Consider the following 21,677-nt stretch of genomic DNA (forward strand, 5'->3'; position numbering starts at 1 on the left):
ACTTGAGAGATATGCTTTCTAAATGTTTTATCTTCTAAAGTCACCTAGGGACTTTAGAAGGGACATCTAATCAACATTTACCTTACCTTCATCTTTACAGGGGAAGGGATAACGATGGTAACAACAGCTAACAATAATTGGATGCTTCTGTGTTAGATAATTTTTAATCATTTTTTATACACCACTTAGACTTAACAACCCCACCAGATAGGTACTAATATTATACCTACTTTGTGTATGATAATATTGAGGTGCCATCATAAAATAACTTTCCTAAGATTGCACAGTCAGGAAAGGATTGGCGTTGGGGTTAAAACTCATATCGTAGCTCCAGAGCTGTTCTCCAAAGCACAATGTCAAAATGAATGTCAACTAATCTTTGATCCTTTGGGGCTTACATGATATCAGGTTGTGTTAGGAAGATTTTCATTGCTGTGACCAAAATACCTGACAAGGACAATTTAGAACAGGAAAAATTTATTTTGGCTCCTGGTTTCAGAGGTTCAGTCCATAGTCAGCTGACTCTGTAGGTCTGGATCCAAGGTGAGGCAGAACATCATGGCAGAAAGCTGTGATGAAATGCTGCTCTGCTCACAGTGGACAGGAAGGTGAGAGAGAGGGGGAGGAGAAGGAGAGAAGGTACGGGGCACACAGGTAAGATGAATTCTTCCAGGATATGCCCCAGGGACCCACTTCCACCAGCCATGTCCCAGCTACTACAGTTACCAGCCAGTTAGTTCATTCAAATTAGGATGGACTAATAGTACAGCCCTCACAATCCAATAACTTCACCTCCACACATTCCTGCATCAGCACAGGAGTTTTTTGGGGGGCCGGGGGGCAGGGCACTTCAAATCCAAGTCTTAACATTCTTCCCCCAGTACCCAGAAGCTCATGTCCATCTCACAATGTAAAATGCATTTAGTTAATCTCCAAGAATCTCCATAGTCTTAACAATTTCAGCATTGCCTAAATATCCGAGTCCAAAGTCTTATCCAAGACTCAAGGCAAATTCTTATCTATGAGCCCTGTAAAAATCAAAAGCAAGTTATATACATCCATTATACAGTGGCTTGGACTAAACATTCTTATTGCAAGAGGGAGGAATGGGGCATAGAAAGGAGTGGTCCAAAAGAAGACAGAAACCCAGCAGGGCAAACAGTTCTTGTAACTCCACTCTTATAGTATCTATGACATATGCCAGCGAGATGTGCTCTCCAAAGAGCTCAGGCAATCTCACCTTTTTGGCATTGCTGGTGACAGCACTCATGGGTTCTCTCAGCCTGGTTCTTCCTGTAGCTAGCACCTTTTCTTGGTAGAGAGTCTATGGAACTGATAACTCTTAATTCCTGGCATCTTCATTCAACCTTCACCTTTTTAAAAAATTATATTTTGATCCATTGTACACAAACGGGGTACAACTTTCATTTCTCTGATTGCACATGAAGTAGAATCACACTGTTTGTGTAATCATACATGTACATAGGATAATGATGTTTGTCTTATTCTATTATCTTTCCTTCCCCCCACACCTTCCCCACCCCTCATTTTCTTCTGCACAATCCATCCTTCCTCCATTCTTGCCTTATCCCCTCCCCACTTGTTATGTATCATCATCTACTTATCAAATAAGTCATTCAGGCCTTCGGATTTTTGGGGTTGGCTTATTTCCCTTGGCATGATATTCTCCAACTCCATCTATTTACCTGAAAATGCCATAATTTTATTCTTCTTTATGGCTGAATAATATTCCATTGTGTATGTATACCACAGTTTCTTTATTCATCTGTTGAAGGGGACCTAGGTTGGTTCCATAGCTTAGCTATGGTTGGGAGAGGACTCCAAGCCTGGCACCCCACTATGTGACCAGGGCTTACAGAGAGAGTACATGCACAAAGCCGCCTTCCAAAGAAACTATATTAACTTCATGTTCATTTAAAAATGCTTAACTTGTAGGAAGGGAAGAGAGATATCATGTGTGAAAATTGAGAGTCTTATAAACTAAAACTGTGATGAATTCTAGTTTATTACAGATCTCCAAGCACAATTTACATGCCTGGCCTTGCACAAACCACTTGCAGTTCCACAAAAACATCTCTTACTTGCTGTATCCTCTGATTGGGATGCCTTTTCAGGCAGTCCTGAGTGGCGAGGGAAAGCGTTCCTGTCGGAGGGATGGGTTAGCTGAGAAATAAAAACTATGAAATTTATTTATCAGAAATAACGACAGAAGACAATTATTTTAAGAGCAGGGGCATGACCGTTTGAGCTGTTCAGAAAGGTCTGGCTCTAAGAAAGGAAGGAGCCTGCCCTTGCTTTTTATTTTATAGCGGTAGATTAAAAAGGGGACCGGTAGGACCTTCTTCCTCGAAAAACAGGATGGGGGTGGAGGTAAGCAAGCCATTTGGCTCTAACTAGTCACTCCCACATCCAATGCTTGTATTTGAACTTCAGCGGTGAACCAAGGCAGGATAACCACATGACTCAGGCATACTTGAACAATTGTCAATAGCCGTGAGTTCCTGAGGCCAGATCCTCCTAGTTAATGGCTCCGCTATGCTTGGTTCTCATACAAACCATGGATGGCTTCCAATAGATGCCCCCTTTTATTTTTTATTTCTTTTTTTCTGATTTCTTCCACTTGCCTTTTCAAGACTCAGTCAAGGATTATATCTTTAGAGATTTTTTTTTTGTGTGTATGAATTTTATTTATTTATTTATTTTTTATCTTTAGAGATTTTACGTACTCAGTCTGGGAAGGATGATCCTTTCTTGTGTTCCACACTACTCTGCCTCTTTCATTGTGCACTGCCCTGGATTATAACTGCTTTATCTCCTTGCCTGTACTCTTAGACTCTGAGCACAGCGAGGGCAGGGGTTGTGAATGTCACAGAATATCTCTGAGCCCAGCTCATGTGAGACATGTCATTAATATTTGCTGTATTGGCAGCAAAGGAAACTATCAGCAATGCGAAGAAAGAGCCTATAGAGTGGGAGAATATCTTTGCCAATCATACTTCAGATAGAGCACTAATCTCCAGAATCTATAAAGAACTCAAAAAACTTTACTCCAAGAATTCAAATAATCCTGTTGACAAATGGGCTAAGGAAATGAATAGACACATCACAGAAGAAGATCTACAAGCAATCAACAAACATATGGAAAAATGTTCAACATCTCTAGTAATAAGAGAAATGCAAATCAAAACCACCCTAAGATTCCATCTCACCCCAATTAGAATGGCGATTATCAAGAATATGAGCAACAACAGGTGTTGGCGAGGATGTGGGGAGAAAGGTACACTCATACATTGCTGGTGGGGCTGCAAATTAGTGCAGCCACTCTGGAAAGCAGTGTGGAGATTCCTTAGAAAACTTGGAATGGAGCCACCATTTGACCCAGCTATCCCACTCCTTGGCCTATACCCAAAGGACTTAAAATCAGCATGCTACAGAGATACAGCCACATCAATGTTCATAGCTGCTCAATTCACAATAGCCAGACTGTGGAACCAACCTAGATGCCCTTCAATTGATGAGTGGATAAAGAAACTGTGGTATATATACACAATGGAATATTACTCAGCCATAAAGAATGATAAAATTATGGCATTTGCAGGCAAATGGATGAAATTGGAGAATATCATACTAAGTGAGATAAGCCAATCTCAAAAAGCCAAAGGAAGAATGATATCGCTAATAAGTGGATGATGACACATAATGGGGGGAGGGAGGGGTTAGTGTTAGGGTTAGATTTAGGGTTAGGGAGGGGTCAAGTATGGAGGAAGGAAGCACTGTATAGAGGGAAAAGTGGGGTGGGGAGGGGGGGGGGGGGGGGGGGGAGGGAAAAAAATAACAGAATGAATCAAACAACATTACTCTATGTAAATTTATGATTACACAAATGGTATGCCTTTACGCCATGTACAAACAGAGAAACAACATGTATCCCATTTGTTTACAATAAAAATAAAATAAAATAAAAAAAATGCTAACCTAAAAAAAAAAAAGAAAAAAAATATTTGCTGTATTGGTTAATGAAGGAATACGTTTATGTCTTAACTACACATGTATTTTACATATACGTGTCTTATATATTTATTTCACATCAAAACATTAATTGATAGTCAATAGCTTTATAATTCTTGGTGACTAGATGTCTAGGAATCACATATTCTTCTTTGATGACTTTGTGCATATTTGCGGGATGTGCCTATGGGAAGAGAGGAGTGGGCTGGGTGGGAAGGAAGAAAGCTGGGCAAGGAGGGGAGCAATGAAAATGAAGAGGAACATGTACTCGTTTATGTGCTTTTTGTGAAAAAGTACTTTCTAAATGAACGATGGTAATTTTCTCGTTTGATATGTTAAATGGGCACAGTTTAGGAAAACTTACTAAACCACATAAGCATTGGTGTTACAGAAAGACACATCTTCTGGCTACAGAAATATACGTGAATTGAGATTTAGCTACTACATCTGACTTTGATTAGTTTGTTGTACAAATGGAATCAGTTTTATTTGGGAATGACTCATTAGTCCTTCATCCTTCTCTGTTAATGTTCTCTAAATTTAATAGTGGTGCTGTGTAATTGATCTGATGGGTGTTATCTGGCACATTTGAAGACGATATTTAGTGATGTGCCCTGGATACACAGACAACTATTTCCTGCCATTTGGGTGCTAAAAGGGTTTTCTAATTATCTTGGGTGGTATTGTGACTCATGTAGCTGCATGAGAACAGGCAAAAAAAAATTATCAGTTTCAAGAGCCTAACTGCTTTACACTTTGAGGTGTATGGATTATAGATGATTAACATTTTAAATGAAATATCTCACCCCTTCTTCAGGACACAGTAAAATTTGCCCTTCCCTTTTTCTCCCACAGTCTTCCCCACAGATCCCAACTCTGAAGTCCATCTGGATTTGGTAATTTTCCCTCTGGGATTGTCATTCATCTCTAGTTACAAGACAACTTCCCCACAGCAAATCTGTAAACTCTTTGCAGGTAGAGGACAATTATTATTTTATTTTTATAAATAAAAATATTATTGACTCAATACTGATTATTCATATTTTAATTTATTAAGTGAAATTTAAATGAGAAGTTTTCATGTCTTCTTGCATGTTTCCCCATAATCAGCAAAAGCATTCAAAGTAACTTTTGAAAGTTGGAATCATATTAACGTAACAACCCCTTCTCTGTCACTATTTGAGTATTTTAAGGCTTCACAATTAATTTTAATTTAGAGGGTATCATTTTTGGTACCAGAGATTGAACTCAGGGGCACTCAAACACTGAGCCACATCCTAAACCCTATTTTGTATTTTATTTAGAGATAGGGTCTCACTGAGTTGCTTAGTGCCTCACTGTTGCTGAGGCTGGCTTTGAACTCCCAGTCCTTCTGCCTCAACCTCCTGATCTCCTGGGATTACAGGCATGCACCACTGGGCCCTGCTGGAGGATACGGTATCTTTTTATCCTCAGTACTTTCCAATTTTAACTAGGTGCCCAAAACTTTATGTACTTTTTCCTGGATATGGTTTTACCTAAGCCCGGTTCTTCAAACTAGAGTACCATATTTCCTGGATAACTTAAAATTTTACCAGGTACTTAAAAAGTACAAAATAATTATGACATAAAATTTGTTAACAAAAGTGTTGATTAACTCAGGAGAAAAAAAAGATTGGCTGTGGTGGTGCACACCCATAATCCCACTAGCTCCGGAGACTGAGGCAGGAGGATTGCAAGTTCAAAGCCAGCCTCAGCAACTTAGTGAGGCCCTAAGCAACTTAGCAAGAACTTGTCTCTAAATAAAAAATATAAAAAAGGGCGGGGGGAGTGGCTCAGTGGTTATGCCTGCTTGGGTTCAATCCCTGGTACCAAAAAAGTTTAGGTTCACAGAAAAACCCTCCTAAAAAGTGCAAACAACTCAACAACAGATCAATGGAAAACCAAACTGTGGTACCTGCACACCATGAAACACTACTCAAAAATAAAATAGAAAAAACAAACAAACAAACAAACAACCAATTGATTCATGCAACAATATGGAAAAATTTTCAAATGCTTTATGTTAAGTGAAATAAGCTAGACTCGAAAGGTTTCATAGTGTATATGCCCAGTTATATGGCTTTATGGAAAAAGAAAATTGTAAGTACAGAGAACAAATCAGTGGTTCCCAGGAGTTGGGGTGGGAAAAGAATGAATAATAAAGAGACACTTTGGGGTGATGGACCTGTTCTACATCTTGACTCTGAATGGTCCTGTGACTATACAATTTTTAGACTTATAGGACATGCACTGAGAAGGATGAATTTATTGTACATTAAATTAAAAATTAATTGACAAGAAATTAATGCTAGTAGAATACTATGTAATTGTGTTTTCAATAATCATAGTATTTTAACTATGCATTTCCAAGACTTTTCATCTAATTATCTCATGCTGAAGAATTTATCCTAAGGAAATCATGAAAATCATAAAAAATATGGAAAATGTATGGGCATGGAATGGACATGTTTTTCAGTTTTTTTTTTTTTTTTTTTTGTACCTGAGATGAACCCAGAGGTACTTAACACTGACGCACACCTGAGCCGTTTTAACATTTTATTTGGAGACAGGGTCTCACTAAGTTGCTAGGGCTGACTTTGAACTTGCCATCCTCCCGCCTCAGCCTTGAGATCTGTTGAGATTATAGGCACATATCACCACACCCAGCTGTTTTTAGCTTCTTAATAGGTGAAATGATGACCTGTTGCTTTTATTTGCATTTCTGTGCTTGCTAGCAAAATGAAATATTTTTACATGCTTATTAATCAATTTTATGAGAAAGAATCAGATTAATATCCTTAATTACTTGAAGAGTGGTGGATCTTCTGTTTTTCTCTTCTCATTAAATGTACCAAGCCACCCATTTCTGTTAAATGAGTAGAAACAGTTTAGGATGTAGTAAAAAAAAAAAGTTTCTATTATTGTTTCTATAGAAAAACAACTGAAATTTAAAAAATGTGGTTGCTAAGTAGTCCATTTAATGTGATTTTGGTTTAAGAGTCTTTCAAAACATATCACAGTTGGGTTTTTCTCCAAATTTTTATTCCTTTAGTCCAGATTGGACCCTTGGATTTCATATGTTTAATATCCAAATGCAAGAAATAAAAACTCCAAGTTTGTTCACTTTTTTATTTGGGAAACTCAAAAATTTTGAACTCAACCCAAACTTTTCATTCTTTTGAGTTCATTTAATTTTGACAAAATGTGCCTTTTTAGTTCATGAAACTTTTAAACTCCCCATTAGATACTGCAAAACAATGTTTTGACAAATTAAAAATAGATGAATGCAAACCACAAATTGCTGCCTTAAAAGGCCACATATTTTTTTAAAATCAATTGGGAAAGTGCTCCTAAAAATGTGCTAAGATGAGGTGATAAGGTTGAATATTTGTGGGTGAGAAGACTATTTGTAACAACAAAAAAGGCTAAAGATACAGTGATTCCTTCTTCACTCACCAAATATTTCTTGAGCATCTCCCATGTATAGGCAACATTCTAAGCAGTGATTTACTTGTGAGCACAGTAGACAATAATCTATTCCCTCATGGACCTCACTTTCTAGTTTATTTGTAACTTAGAGCAGGTAGAGTTTAGTTAATTGAGAAAATAGAAGTGATCCATGCAGACCAAATCTACTAGCCAGCGTGCTTTGGAGTTTATATCCTATTGTCTCCCTATTATTTTTTCAGGAGCTGTTGATGTCCCTATATGAGAGCAATCTGACCCTTTGGGCACTGGACCCAATCCCCTCTTCCATATTTATCATGTTTACTTCTATAATTATCTACTGTCATTCCTACATAGTCACTATTTTCCCCACTAGAATTAAAACATAATACAATATTTCTAATCTTAAATTAAAAAACCATGCCAGGATGCCACATTTCCCTCTAGCTAACATTCCATAGTTCCTCCTTTTATAGAAAGCTCCCTGAAGCAGTTGTTTATAGATGTTATCTTGACTTCCTTGACTCACAGTCTTTCTGGGAGTTATTCTGCTGAAACAATTCTTATTAAGGCTACCAAAGACCTCCATGTCACCAAAGTCAATGTCCATATCGTGTCCTCATTTCAAGAGCACATCATTGAGTTTTACACTTTTTCCTTTTTGAAACCCTAGCTTCACTTGGCCTTGGAGATATCCCACAGAATTCCTTCATGGACCACTATTACTCAGCTTCCTTTGCTATATTATCTTCCTCTTCTAGACTTTAAAACGGTTGGAGGATTCAGGACTCAGGCCTAAATATTTTCTCTTCCTTTACTTTTTCTCTCAGTGTTCTCATCTCAAGATTTTCATAACATCTATATCCTGATTATAGCAAAATTATGTCTCCAGTCCAGAATTTTCCCTGGACTATGGATTGCTTCTACTTGCTGATTAGATATCTCACAACTATCTCAGATTTAAAATTTCTAGAAGTGAACTTCTGATTTCTCACCTTCTTTTAATTCTATTCTTCCTGTAATGTTTCCCATCCTCCTAAATGATATTTAATTTCCTGAGTTGCTCAAAGATCTTGGAATCATCTCTTACTCATTTCTTTCTTTGATGCCCTAGTCTCAATCGATTAGCAAATGATGTCCCAAAGCTAACCACATCTCAGGTCCAAGCCACTGTTATCTATGATTGAACATCTGCATTGTCTGAACTCTATGTTAACCATTGTCTTGCTCTCCTGTGCTAACCACCCCGCTGACTCCCCACGCATTTAGACTAAAAGCTAAAAGCTTTACTGTAACCTATAAATATTCTCATGATCTGTCTCCAGACGACTTTTTCAACCTTATTTCCTCTCGATTATTTGCCTACATCCAGATCCTCAAGATTATACACTCTCCATGGTTTATACTTTCTTTTCCATCTGATTAGATCACTCCCAGCTATATTCCTGTAGGGTTCCATGTCCCTTGGAAGACATGTGTATGATGTCTCCTACTTTATGATAGCATCTGCCCTGATTACACATCTTACTTCTTCATTTTCTTCATTTTACTTGTCCCTACCTGATATATTATTCATCAGTAATAAAGCTCTCCATGTACAAAACAAGCTGTATGAGAGAAGGTGCTGATTTCCTTTGGATCATTGTATATTATAAGGACCTGGCACTTACAATATAAAATAATATTTATGAAATAATAGAGTTACCAGATTAAGCAAATAAAGTATATAGGTCTAATTAAATTTAAATTTTAGATCAACAACAAATAAATTTTTAGTAAAAATATGACCCGAATTTTGCCCAAATTTTGACAATCCTATGAATGAATGCATTATTAACCTGAAATAACAGTCAACAATCAAATATGTGATAAATCTTAGCAGTTACAACTTAGAGGGGGAAAAACAGTTTTCTACAGAATAGAAATGTTTGAAAACTAACTGAACTTTTTGAAAATGAACATCTCTGCTTTCATGCCTATATCACCAGATGCTAGAAAATAAGTCTATTTGGGGGTAGATTTTTGATGTGTGCTATTAGTTTAACATGAAGAATGTTGGAAGAGATATTTGTGGCTCTGCATGACTAACATTTAAAAATATAATGCTGGAGGGTTTTAACCTAGGCAAACATATTTGTTTAATCACACACCATCAGGTAGAGATAATTAGCTAGTAATACAAAATATTGTTTAAATACCATGATGTGGAAGAGAAACTAGACAGGGTTTGGAGATTAGGTTGTGGCCCCAAATCATCCATTCACTCATGTGAGTGGTTTTTGTCCTTCGACCATCTTGGCCTCCATTTCCTCATCAGTAAAGTAATGGCGTTTGACTCTTTAATTTAAAAAATACTTCAAGTGTCTTTGACTTATATTGAAAATACAAATTACTTAGATGATAATAATCTGCTAGAATTAAAGTATATTTTGCCATGGTTGGAAAAGTGTATGGGCCAGATTCCTGGCAAGTATTAACTTAAACATCAGTTTGGCTATTATTATGCTTGAAACTTTTCATTTTTTTCCAGAGAAGTGAGATTCTGAATGAATAATATCTGAATGAGTGAATGAATACTCAGCCAACATTTTTAAAGATACTGCCTCCAGTTAATGATGATGTTGGATTTACTTTTGGAGAATCTAAGAGACTTTCAGATTATCTCTGCCCTTCTAGATGCTCTCAGTCTGGTCCTGGGAAACAGACAGGTCAGGTGCATAACTAGTCAGAGCTGTAATAGAGGTACCAGGTAGCATGAAGGCAGAAAAGAGGAGGAGATGACGATCTTTCTTCTAGTGGAGGTGGAAGTGAGAAAAAAGGTGGATTTGTTGAGAAGCGGGTGCAGAAGCAGGTGTAGAACATCCAGGGGGCGTGGTCTCTCTGTGTGTGCCTTTGTATAGTTGTACTATCCATTTGGTGCCTGTTTTCTAAACTACATGATGGAATGGGTACCTGCCTAATTTAGATACCTCATGTAATTGGAATCAAGTAGTATTTTTCTTTTGCTGACTGACTTATAATGTCCTTAAAGTTCACTGTTGCTGTAGTGTACAACAGAATTTATTTTTAAAAGCTGAATAATATTCCACAAGACAGTCCATTTATCCATACACCTGTCTCTAGACACTTAGGTTAAATATATCATGCATAGATGAAATGAACTCTGAAAAACTTCATTTTGTTATTTGACATGTTAAGGGAGACAGTTTTCTTAACTGGGTTGTTTGTTTCTACTTCTCAGAAGTATGCAGTATCTACCATGCTGTTACTAAGGTTACTTGTGGACTCTGAGCAAGAAGCTATAATACATATGAAGGCACAATTTGCAACAATGACTTATTGATCGTGAAATCAATAGGTTTTGTGTTTTACTATTTCATTTATGGTTTTTGCTTTCAGTTTATATGTAAAAGTAAAACATTTTCTTTCTTTTTATTCAGCAAATTTGATAAATATTTAATATGTTTACTATGGACTAGGTTGTCATTACATGTTCTGAGTTTTATCTGACAAATAGGGTGTATGTACCTTTATGGAAAATACAAGTGACATGCTTCATTTGAAATGTAATCCTTCCTTAAAAATTCCAGAATAAAAAGTCACAAAATTATAGTTGTAATCTTTAAGAATCAGCATCAAGAAAACATCATGTAAAACGTTGGGGTTTTGAAGACAGATAGATCTGGGTTAAAATCCCACTTCTGTTATTTATTTGCTGTGTAAATGACCTCTCTGAATCTCATATTCCTCATTGGTAAAATGGTGAGTATAATATATGGTTCACGTGATTGGATGAAGTAACAGGTAAGACACCTGCTCTTCTGTAGAGATCAGTAGGTTTTATTTTCTCCTTGGCACAGAGATAAAATGAGAAAAATTTTAAAAAGTAGATGTGGACCTTGATTTTTATATATTCACTTAATTATTTTTTCAACAAACAATTTCATTGAGTAACCCACTGAGGCAGGAATTCAGATAGTTGAATAACCACACTACACAGAGACCTACTCAGGCAATGTGAATTGAATTAGGGCTGGTGAGCTCCTCAGAGTTGGGGGATCAATATCATTGAACCCAGGCAAACAGGAGCTGAGCATTCCTCTCCCACTGAACAGTGGGGAAATTAGGGCAACTGACAAAGATTGATCAGGAAAGTTTATATATTACTAAAGGCTATGTTAAAGGGATAGTCAGAGTATGATCTTTTAACATTTAAAATGTATGTTTGGTTAGGATTTGAGGTGTTCCCCAAAGACTCCTGTCTTACTACAAGAAATGTTTAGACTATCAGAACAGTGACCTAATCAGTGGATTAATCCATTCGATGGATTAACAATTTCAATGGAATGCTGGGTAGTAATTATGGGCAGGTGGGGTCTGGCTGGAGGAAGTGGGTCACTGGGGCTTGGCCTTGGGGATTGTGTCTTGACCCTTGGCTCCTCCTCTTCTCTCTCTGTTTCCCAGTTGCCATGGGGTAAGCAGTTTCTTCTCCATGCTCTTCTGTGGTTTCCTCAGACTCACCTCGGGCCCAGAGCAATGGAGTCAGCCAACCATGGATTGAACCTCTGGAATTATATTTGAAGTAACTGTAATGTATGTGCTTATTGGTCTTTCATTCTAAAAATGTTAAAAATATGCTATCTTCTTGCTTTTTTAAACCTCAAAAATATGAAGTTTTGAAAGACTTTTTGAAATCTACATAAATGGTTGCATGATTTTTCTCACTAGATCTATTAACATGATAAATTATATTAAAGTTTTTTATATTCTTCCATTTATTCTTCAATTTAATGTATATTTACCTAAACTGCAAGGCACTGCTACTGTTCTAGGTTTTGGGGATACTGAGGCATTTAGGAGTACAGTATCAGATTTATTGTGGCATAAATTTCATTTGGTTGTGGCAAATGATTCTTGAATATATTGCTGGATTTTATTTGCCAATATTTAGTTGAGGATTTCTTGTACAATGTTCCAAGTGATACTAGTCCATAGTTTCTGTTTGTGCTATGTTTATTGAATTTTGGTATCAATGTTATTCTGGATTTGGGAAAATAATTTGAAAAAAATACTATCATTTATTCCAAGGGTCCTTCCTAGGAATTCAGTTGAAAGTTAATTCCACATATATTCAAAGATGTATGTTCAAGTGTGTTCTGTGGAATCACCCTGTTTTTCAGTAGGTGAGTAAAGTGAGTAGCAAGAGTTATAAAAATGAATGTGATATTCCTATAGTATATGCTAATTTATTGACATGGAACAATCTTTTTTTTTTTTTTTTTGGACAAAGGGCTTTAATCAAAAATGTAAAAATATATTAGTAACAAAAAGACGTGTATCAGTTTTTTAAATTGCAGAAAAATATGGAACGCTTCACGAATTTGCGTGTCATCCTTGCGCAGGGGCCATGCTAATCTTCTCTGTATCGTTCCAATTTTAGTATATGTGCTGCCGAAGCGAGCACTGGAACAATCTTTAAGATTCATTGTTACATGGAAACAAATCCAGACTATAAAATGCAACTAGTTACAATAAAATAACAATAGTGAAAGAGACCCTTAATCTGATAAAATAAGTCCAAAAGTCATAATTGAGTCAATTGTCTGAGCCTTATTATGTCAGAAGGTGATAGAGAACAAGGACGAAAGTCCTAAAAGTAAAAAGTTATGTAGAATACCTGAAAATAAGGAGGAGGCAAAGTGGGAAGATATGGGAGAAGGCTTGAGGTATCTTTGATAATTATATGCTTTTAATAGTAACAGTAAAAATGTTCATGTATGTAGTGAGCAGGGTCTGCTTCTTTTTCCCTTTCAGAGGTGAAGGTTTTTTAACCCATGATAAGCAGGATGCCTACCTTTCTTTCCTTCCTTGTGACTGCTGTGGAGTACTCCTCTGGCATATGGACCTATCCCACCAATCCCAAACTGGCTTTGGGCTTCCCTTTTGCACCCCCAATGACTGATTTGCACTCCATCTGGTATATATGTGCCTCATATCAATGAGAAACCAGGGATGAATAGAGGAATATAGTTATTCCTTCTGCATCTGCAAGTCAAGCACATTGATTTGTGTAGATAACTTACCTATTCTCCACTGAGAGATTAGTGAAGTTCCAAAAAGGAACTACACTCTAGAAGCAAATTACTAAATTCCTGGATAATTAGAGTTACTCCTGGAGTCTTAAAAGGAACCTAAAAAGCTCAGACCTTTCAAAAGGAGATTGAATGAGCAGTTCCCTACTTGTAATTAGATTTCTTCCTGTTGGCCAAGTGGGGCAAGGGGAGGGGGCTAGTTTAAGTTGATCTGAAATCCATAAATTCTCTTGAGAATAACTGTCTTTTAATGGGAATGTTATGCTCTGTTCCCCATGTGGCATTCATATGTGTACTGCACAATCTTGAATAAGAATATGCATCTTAGGGTGATTGTTCTGTTCTGACTTCCACGAGTGAGAAATGGTGGGAAGGAGTAGGAAGAATGGCCATGGAACCTCCAGTTTTTAGATTTTTAATATTTTTTTTTAAAAAATTTTTTTCATGCATGTATATGGTGAAATAATGTCTGTCTCATTCTACCAGGAACCTCTTTTTTGAGTATACTTTTCAATATTCTCACTAGGAAAGACTTTGAAGACCTTCTGGGGTCTCTAATTAGAAATTTCTTAGAAAAAGTACATCTTCAAAGTAGAAAAACCTAAAATTTCCAGGATCAGACCAGAAAAATCAATACTGAGAATGAAATTATTTTCCTGTTTGGCAAGGACCTTGGCATGTCCTGGGAGTAGGTGGGCTTTATTTTTGTAAAGGTGCCTGGAGCTTCTTTCCTGCCTCTGCCAGAAGAGTCAATGATTCTGAACTTTAATGTCAGTTACTTAGGCAACAATAACAACAGAAACCACCCCTGCTAACAGAATAAAAAAATTTAGGGTTCCCCAGTAATTTCTTTCAAAATGACCAGGGGCGCTGCTAATTTACTGTTTCTTGTTAATGGATAATCATCTAACTTTACCTCAGACTACCATAGGTTAATATTTTTCCAAAGAAATGTTTTCATTAAGGAATTATAAACAAAATAAATCAGAAGAAGAACAAAGACTTCACCTTGTCTTGATCATAAATCAGTAAATTCCCTTTCAAAGCAGAGTTGGAATGAACTAGAAGAAAACACACTGATCATTTGATCTAACCATATAATTTTATTTACGAGGAAATTTGAAGATAAGAAGGATAAAAGACTGAAGAGTTTTTTTTTTCTTTTTCTTAGCAAAGCTGTATCTATAGGTTTTTGTGTTTTTAGCACCATTTTAAAAATCAAAGTGTAGTAACTCTTAAGAGATCACTCCTACAGGGTGATGCCAATACAGAGTTAAGAAAGATAAAACTGAAAGAGAAGAGTTTAGCACAAACACATGGACCAGACATACAGTTTCTTCTCTGATTCTGGAAATGTGACCCATGAGTGGTCACGATTTAATGGTCCTTCCCTTCCTTGTTGGGTGATGAGAAATGTTGTATAGGATGATGATACTGTGGACATGATAGCCTGTAGACTAAACTGGTCTTTCCCACAGGAGATCTCTCTTTGCATAGGGATGGATTCTTATTTGTATTTGAATTCTGAATACTTTGAAGTTAGAGGACAGTAAACCTGAGAAATTATGTTGGAGCCAGAGTGATAAAGATCCTGACTACTAAGCCAAGTGCTTGGTAATCAGGATCCATTGTCCTTGCATTCAAGTTTATTTGCATTCTGCTAATTTACTTTTGATATTTCACATGCATTTTAGACATGATTTAAACGTAATTATGAGTCAAGAAAAGTGTAAAAGACCTATCTTTTGAAGAGGCCCTTTCTTGAGGGTGTTCCCTTAGGTTTCCCTCATATACCTCCTAAATCCTGTTTTCCTCCTGTTTTCTGTAACTTTGCTGGCCTTTGATGGATGTTCCAGGCAGTACCAGTCAGAATTCAAGTTCTAAAAAATCTTCTCACAGCTTAAACTGCAGGACTCCATGCACAAGCCTGAATTATGACCTATAAGCTCTTATTCTTGTTGGTAGCCCTTGTTTCAGATGGTAACATGGAATAAGAGACACCAAAGAGGCCAGAGAATCTGTGAGCCTGGCAGTGATTACTGCCCATCTCTCAAGGGATATGAGTGGTAAAATGGACTTAATAAAGAAAGCAAACATACGTCCTTTAGTTTTTCCATGTACAAATAGAGAAACAACATTTATCCCATTTGTTTAAATTAAAAAAAAAAGGGTACTGTATAATTAAATAATCAGAGAAATAACTCAAGACAATTGAAGGGACTTTCTTCTCTTTTCTTCACATTTTTCATCCTGAGATCTTGGTAAGACAGCTAGGGTGAACCTCAGCTTTCTTCTTACTGTGTGACTTTATACAATTCATTATATTTATTTTACCTTCATAAGCCTAAGTCTCTTTATCTGTAAAATAAAAAATAAATTTGTACCCTTAAAAAAAAAAAAAAAAAGAAAGCAAACATAACCTAGCTGCTGGAGCATCTTCGAATCTCCAACTCCCAAAATAGTACACTCGGTTAGATTCGGTTTGTTCTGGACTATTGTGTTTGGTATTAAACTGAAGAACCAACCAGCTAATGTACAAAGTGTGCTAAGCATTGCTGAATTTAATGGAACAAAAATTAAAATAAAATCCCAAACTTAATTTTCAGGATGTGGAGGAGGATATGTAGTCACTTCCTTAAAGATGAGAATTGTTTCAGCATAAATTGTAACAGTTTTGCTATGTGCCAGACACTTCTGAATTGTGGGAAAACAAATCCATTGACAGAAATGTAACATTTGAGAGATGAGGTAGATATGAACAAGCATTTATGAAACAGCATTATGAAAGGTATTGGAGGAAAAAGTAAAGGGGGCCCTGGAAGGCTCACAGAAAAAATACCCAGCACCCAATGTTGGAGGTGAGGGAAGACTTTATGGAGCAAGCAATGCAAGGTAAATGTTGAATAGGTTATTATCTATGACTAAAAAGCAGAGAGTTTTCCATGCAACTAAATTTGAACTGATGACTGTAGGTAGTATTTATTTTTTAATTTGAAGTGGCTCTCCCTGCCTCCAGAAATAATTTGCTAAATATCTCTTAAGAAATATGCAGTACTCCAGTATTCCAATACTCCACTACTTTTGTCTATCATAATGGTCCAAAATATGAAAAAAATTTATAATCTTAACACCTTTATGAAAGCATTAATTATAATGAATAATTGAAACAACAAATGTTTAGCAGTAGAGGATGCAGAAATTAAACTTTATTATTTCTATGCTGTTACTAGATATGATGGGTATAAAAACTTCATGATGAACAGTTTTTCTGCATATCACAAGAAGTAGAAATGGGGGAAAAGGAGATCACAAAAAGGTGAAAAAGAAAAGACCAGGAGACTCAGGGAAGATCAAAGTTCCTAAGCCACAAACTAGGATTGCCCTGAACATTGAAGCTTTCTCTTCATCTTAAATAGTAGTTTTCAAAAATTATTTTTGGAAGAGGCAATCTATTTAGTGAAAATAATATTACATCATCTCCCAATATGTAAATCTTATAAATTAGACTATGTACAAACAGTATTTTATTAATAAGAATTAATTTTAACAATTAGAATAAGTCGGTTAATGAGAACAGCTAGAGAGTTTTGATGAATTCAGATAACTTAAAACTGAGTTTTATGGATGACAGTTGTCATCTACTCTTATCATGTTTGGTTTTTCAGTTTGTTTTGACTGTGTACTATGAAGCAACTCTTTTTTTTTTTAAATTAGAACTTTATGGTTATACAAGGTAGTTGGGTTCATCCTGACATACCCATGCATGCATAGAAATTGATTTTGTTTCATGATACCCCCTTTTCACTCCCCACTTATCCCTCCCATCTTCTCCCTTTTTCCTTCCTTTACTCTATTACACTTTATTTTACTCATCTATTAATTTGTATTTGTTAGGTTTATGTAATCTTATCCTTCCTCTCCCTTCCCTTTGTTTTACTCTAACTTCTGCATATGAGAGAAAACATTCTTAGTGTGTCTACTTTCACTTAGCTGATATTCTCCATTTCCCTGCACTTACTGGCAAATGCCATAATTTCATTCTTTTTTATGGCTGAGTAGAACTCCATTGCACAATTTCTTAATCCATTCATCCATTCCTAGGCATCTGGGTTGTGAAGTAGCTCTTTATTTATACTACTGAATAATAATGACAGGTTTGTAGAGCAAACATATGCAATTCATAAAAAGAACAGCATGAAAACTAATCAAGGACACATATTAAAGAAGGTTAAATAGTCCATAGAGTTGGTAGAACTATCTGTATTCTGGTTATTATACAAAAGCAGGTTAGCTTGGCAGTGCATTTGCCAATACATTTGAAATTTGCTGAATAACATATTTGAGTAAGCCTTTAAAAATTATGCATGTATTGTCCATATAATTGAAATCTAGTGAAGTATAAATATGCTTCCTGAAAGTAAAAATAGTTATGTATAATACCTGATTCAAACTTTTATTTTTATAGGTATATAGCATATGTTTTGGCTTTACCAAGGGTGGTATTTATTATTTTGAAAGATGTGGATGAGTGTTAGGGGTTAGATTTGGAATGTCCCCCAAAGGCTCAATGTATTGAAGACTTGTTCCTCAGTATAGCAGTGTTCAGAGGTGGGGCCTTCAGGAAGTAACTGGACTATAGGCTGTAATTTCATGAGAGGATCAGTCCATTGATTGATTCATAATTTTATGGTATTACTGGAGGTGGTGGAAACCGTAAGAGGTGGGGTCTAGTTGGTGAAGTAGATGTTTTAATTAGCTTTTCATCACTGTGAAAAACATGCCTGACAAGAAGAACTTAGAGGAGGAAATGTTTATTTTGGGTTCACAGTTCCTCCTCCTCCTCCTTCTTCTCTCCTTTCTCTCCATCTCTCTCTCCTCCTCCTTCCCACCCTCCTCCTCCTCCTCCTTCTTATCTCTCTCTCTCTCCTCTCCCCTCTCTCTCCTCTCTCTCTCTCTTCTCTTTCTGTCTCTTTCTCCTCCTCCTGCTGCTCCTCCTCCTTCTTATCTCTCTCTCTCCTTTCTCCTCTCTCTGTCTCTCCTCCTCCTCCTCCCCCACCCTCCTGCTCCTCCTCCTCCTTCTTCTTATCTCTCTCTCCTCCTTCTCTCCTCTCTCTCTCTCTCTCCCTCTCTCTGCTTCCCTACCTCCGTGAGGTGTGCAGCTCTGCACCATGGCACTGTTTCTGCCATGATGTTCTGCCTCACCCAGGCCCACAGCAATGGGCCAGCCTGCCATGGGCAAAACCTGTGAAACCATGAGTCAAAATAAATCCTTTCTCCTTTTAAGCTGTTTTCTCAGGTATTTTGCCACAGAGATAAAGAGCTGATTAACACGAACTATTCTAGATTCTGTAATTTTGAGGGAAAGTTTAAAAGAAGGATATTCTAAAAAAAAAATAGTATTATTAGCCATTATGCTTAGTCCATGAATTCCTGTCCCTGATACTTATACTAAATGTCAAATGAGATAACAAATGCTATACATGTTCAGGAGAGAGCAAAGTGAGCTTGGGGAGAAGGGTACATATATTTCAAAGAGCAGAAAGTACTAGAGTTGGGCTGTAAAGATGAAGAAGAAAGGATTGTGAAGTGACCCTACACTGAAGGATGGCATATGAAAAGGGGGAATGGTCCAAGGTGGAATAATTCAGTAGGACTTACCTTCCCATAATAAACAACTACTGAACTGGAAAGAACATATACAGCAACTGTTTTCAGGCACTGGGAAACCTGCAGAGCAGGGTAGTCATCCTTGAGAGAGGGAAAACATATGGAGGGGATGTTGACATTTATCCAGGTTTTCTGCTTTTCTACTTTTCCAAATCACGGCACAAAGTAGAGCCTAAAAACAATAATCTTACTGGGCAGAGATCAGAGTTGGAAATGCTGATGTGACTAGAACTTGTGGAGGAGAGTCCTAGAGAAGGTCCTCTATGTGAAGAATAGCTCTAGGAGTCTTCTCAGGGGTCCCTTGATTTTTGTCTGAATGCTCAGTTGCACCTGCATAGGATGGCTCCAGGAAGGGCTGCAAAGAGCAGCTATGGGTTTTTGTGTTGTTCCTATTGTAGGTCACATATTCTGCTTCATTGCATTTTAATAATCTTTTGGTGGTGCTGGACGTTGCATATGTTATTGCTATGGTCTGAATAGCAACCTCTAGATTCTGGAGATAGAACAGTACTGAAAGACACTGGCTTTCTAGCCAACCAAAACACCCCAAATATTCTGTTGAAAAATTTCAGAAGTTCACACTTTAGTAGTATATTTATTCCAACACTATAAAAAGGGCTACTTTAGATCTGATATAATGTAACTTAAAACAAAGTCTCAACATGTTCAATTTGATTTGTCAGTAAATTAACTGCTTTCCAAAACCAATCCAACACCCCATTAAAGAAAGAAATTATGACATAGTTACTCAGCAACATAACAATCATAGTCTGTTCAGGCTGCTATAACACAATGTGGCAAACTGGGTGGTTTATAATAACAGAAGCTTGTTTCTCACAGTTCTGAAGGCTGAGAAGTCCGAGATCAAGGCACCAGTAGATTTGCTGTCTGGTAAGGGGCTTGTTCCTGGTTCACGGAATGGTTTCTTCTGTGTTCTCACATGGTACAAAGGATCAGCTAGTTCCATGTGATCTTTTCTATAAGGGCACTGATCTTAATCATGAGAGCTTCACCATCATGATCTAATCACCTATCAATAGACCTACCTCCTAATACCATCCCCTTGGAAGCTTTGAATTTTGGGGGTAAACAAACATTCAGACCATAGCAGTAACATTTACAATGTCCCCTTCATCAAAAGATCATTAAAATGCAAAGAAACTGGAAAATGTGACCTACAGTAAATAGAAAAATCAGTCAATAAAAACAGATAAAAAGAGATGATGGAATTATTAGATCAGGCTTTAGAAATAGTTTTATATGCATATATGTTTAGAAACTGCATGTATATATTTTAAATTTTTATATGTGTGTATAAAAATGTATACATACTTGTATACATGCATATATATACTTTAATTTCTATAGTTATAAATGAACATCATAACTAGGGGAGAAATGAAAGATGCAAACAAGAACAAATTGGTACTCCTAGACCTAATAATGTAAAATCCCAAATGAAAAATTCCCTGGATGAGCTTGATAGCTGCTTAAACAATACAGAAGAAATGACAGGTGATCGTAAAACCATAGCAATGGAAACTATCAAAGATGAAGGATGAAATGAACAAACAAAAAGACTGAAATCACATGGAAAAAGCCTCCAGTGACCTGTGCACAGGGCAATCTTCACACGTGTGCAACCTTGTCTGCCCCATCAGCTTATCCTCAGCAGGGGCCTTTGCTTGGCTCAGCTCTGCTGCTGCCTCCTGGGATTCTTAACTGTTTCTGAGTAAGGGTTCTTCATTTTTATTTTGCACTGGGCTCTGCAAATTTTATAGCTGGTTCTGACTAGAAGAGAAAACATTAACAGTCTAACATTCATGTAGTTGGAATCCTAGGACTGGCAGGGTCATAGCACAAAAAAATGTCTGGAGAAATAATGGTAATATTTTCAAATTTCACAATATAGCCCACAGGTCCAAGAAGCCCACTGGAATTAAATCATAAAAAAACTTAAGAAATTCATACTAAAGATAATAATAGTCTAATTTCTGGAAATTAGTGATAAAGAGAAAATTTAAAGCATTCAGATAAAATTAATATGGGAACACAGACAAAAATTCCCACAGATTTCTTGTTAGAAATTATGCAAGTCAGAGAGATAATAAAGAAATATCTTTAGTGCTGAAAAAAAAACACAAAACTACCAACTCAACATTTGTATCCAGCAAAAGTTGTTTTCAAAATTAAACAAAAGAAAATACCTATTCAGACAGAAAGTTCTTAGTAAATTTATCCACAGTGGATCTAAACTACAAGAAATACTAATATATATATATATATATATAGACATATACCTATGTATTAAATATAATTTTTTCTCTCTCCATATATATATGTAAATATATATATATATCTTTGGAGACTTGAGCCCAGGAATCCAATCCTTTCTCTTCTCCTGCTTTTGCTCTTCTTAGA

The sequence above is a fragment of the Sciurus vulgaris genome, assembly GCF_902686455.1.
Source record: "Sciurus vulgaris genome assembly, chromosome: 1".
Lineage (NCBI taxonomy): Eukaryota > Metazoa > Chordata > Mammalia > Rodentia > Sciuridae > Sciurus > Sciurus vulgaris.